The sequence below is a fragment of the Myotis nattereri genome (genome assembly GCF_964212035.1).
Source record: "Myotis nattereri genome assembly, chromosome: X".
Classification (NCBI taxonomy): Eukaryota; Metazoa; Chordata; class Mammalia; order Chiroptera; family Vespertilionidae; genus Myotis; species Myotis nattereri.
The window spans coordinates 105925566-105928207 of record NC_138078.1 but is presented as its reverse complement, the minus strand read 5'-3'; the positions used below and the strand labels follow the sequence as shown (position 1 = coordinate 105928207).

At 39.7% G+C, this 2642-nt stretch overlaps 1 pseudogene across 1 annotated transcript; it reads right to left on the bottom strand.

Annotated features, from left to right (window-relative positions):
* Window positions 1-669: 669 nt before the first annotated feature.
* On the bottom strand, window positions 670-1759 carry LOC308512154 (hsc70-interacting protein-like; annotated as a pseudogene). The gene has a single exon. The product of its transcript is annotated as a hsc70-interacting protein-like (transcript).
* Window positions 1760-2642: the final 883 nt, after the last annotated feature.

Below are 2642 nucleotides of genomic sequence, written 5' to 3'. Positions count from 1 at the left end.
AAATCAAAATGCCTCAGTAACTTTGTATTCAAATCAAATTTTATCTATTTAAATGTTACATTTTTCTTCCCACTAATAAGCCTTTATTTTACTCAAACTGAGCAATAAATTTTCCATTCTGAAGTATCTTCTTTGCCCAATTAATTCAAAGGAAAACACCAAAATAATTAGTAAACAAAAATGTAGGGTTTTTAAAAATATATTTTTTACTGATTTTCAGAGAGAAAGGGAGAGAGAGAGAAACATCAATGATGAGAGAGTATCATTGATCAGCTGCCACCTGCACACCCCCTACTGGGGATCAAGCCCACAACCTGGGCATGTGCCCTGTTTGGGAATTGAATCGAGACCTCTTGATTCATAGGTTGACGCTCAACCACTGAGCCACACCAACCGGGCTAACACACCCTTTTTATTTGTTTTGAAATATTAAAGTTTAAAAGTGTTTAAAGTTTGTAATTCCTAGTAGGAGAACATTATCTGAATGAACATTCTAATGGAAAATCACTATAAAATATTACAGCTCTATGTTGGGCAGAGAGGTAAGGATTCTCTTCAAAGCTTTCTTCATGAGAAGTTCAGAGGTACACTGGTTTGTATTTTGCAACATCCATTTGGGAGATTTAGGTTGCTTTTCCTCCAGCAAGGATCTTATTTGTAAGAAGGGCATTACACTTGACCGCCAAATTTGGCTGACAAGTTACTGATGAGATTAACAACCTCTGGGTTGCTCTGATATTTTGACATATTTGCCAGGTTCTGGGCCACATCCTGAAAGGCCACTATAACTTCTGGATCCTGCATGGATTCAATAACCTCTGGATCACACATAATTTCATTGAGCCCAGGCATTCCTACTATTCAGGCATGCCTCTTCCCAATCCAGGCATTCCTCCAGAAAAAAATTACCAGGCATTCTTCAAGGAAAGCTAGCTGGAAATGAGCCATACAGAGCTCCTGATTGTCCTCTGGCTTCTTCCTCCCTCTTGGCTCTCTCATTTTGTTAGGAGTCTTCTTAACCCTTTCCATTCTTTCTTTGACCTCTCACTCTTCAGGTTTCCACTCATATTTCCTCCAATGTTCTGCAATTTTCTGGACCCTTGGTTGAACTCCTTTCATCATTGCACTAGCATCTTCATAATCCAATTTACACACAAGGTCAATATAATGGACTGCTTCTTCCCAGTGGTCCAGAAGTCTGTGTGCTCTGCCTCGCCATTTGCAAGGCTGAGCTAAATAACGATTTATTTCAATAACTCTGTCAGTCTCCAACGGCAGCAGCTGGCTTCTGTAATTTGATGAAGACACTGGCTGTCTTGGCATACAGAATGGCCAAGTGAGGATTCAGCTTGATGGCATCTGTGAACAAGTCAATGGCTTTCTGTAGTTCACCATTACTTAGGGCATCAATGGCAGCCACACTTTTATCATTTGCCTGATCCATCATGGCCTTCAGTTATCTCTACACTTCCATCTCTCATTTCTTGAGAGGCATCAGAATTGGGTTCAATCACACCTTCATGGTCATTTCCGAGATCATTTTTCTCACTTAATGTTTCCTCTGATTTTACATTTTCTGCTACCTTCTTACTATCTGTTTTTTCCTTCTTAATATTTTCCTCTGATTTAGTTTTATGAGTAACAGGTAGTACTTTACACCTCCCCATGCTGCGCATCCACTCCCCCAAGAAGGCATTTCCTCAGTATGCAGAATGCTTGGATCCTGCTTACACATTTACACCCAGGCCCAAAGCTCCGTCACTTTGCACAGGTCTATGGTCATGAAGCTGAGGAAGGCCACAGGTGAGGCTGAGGCTTCAGCCTATTTCCAGGCTGCAGCACTAGCTCTATGTGACCATGTAGAAGGGGTTTACATACTTTATCTTGCAAATATCTTTTTCACACAGATGTTGGCAAATATTGATATCAATCCAGGAGCTAGGTATTTCCAAGCATATGTTTTTTAAAATTTTATTTTTCAATTACAGTTTACATTCAATATTATTTGTTATTAGTTTAAAGTGCACAGCATAGTGGTTAGATCATGTAAAATATATTTTACAAAGTGTTCCTCCTGATATTTCCACTACCCACCTGACACCATACATAGTTATTACAATATTTTGACTCTGTTCCCTATGCTGTGTTTTATATTCTCATGACTATTTTGTAACTATCAATCTCCACTTCTTAATCCTTTTTCCTATTTCACCCAGTCCCCTTCTGGCAACTATGAATCTGTTCTCTGTATTTATGAGTTTATTTCTGTTCTGTTTGTTTGTTTGTTTGTTTTGTACTTTAGATTCAACATGTAAATGAAATCATATATTTATCTTTCGCTGACTGACTTATCTCACTTAACACAAGCATGTGATTTTAATTGAGCATATTTATATCTTGGAAAAAATTTATAGAATTCTGTTAGATTTTTCTCTCAATATTTGCCTTTTAGCATGTCATTATATTATAGACTAGAGGCCTAGTGCACGAAATTCATGCATGGGTGTGGTCCCTAGGCCTGGCCAGTGATCGAAGCGTGAGCGTCTGGTATGGAAGGGCAGGTCTCAGCTGACCTCTAGGCCCTGGGCAGCACCTGGGCCCCTGGGCCCCCACGTGCCCCCCTTTGCCTGAGTCCTGGCACC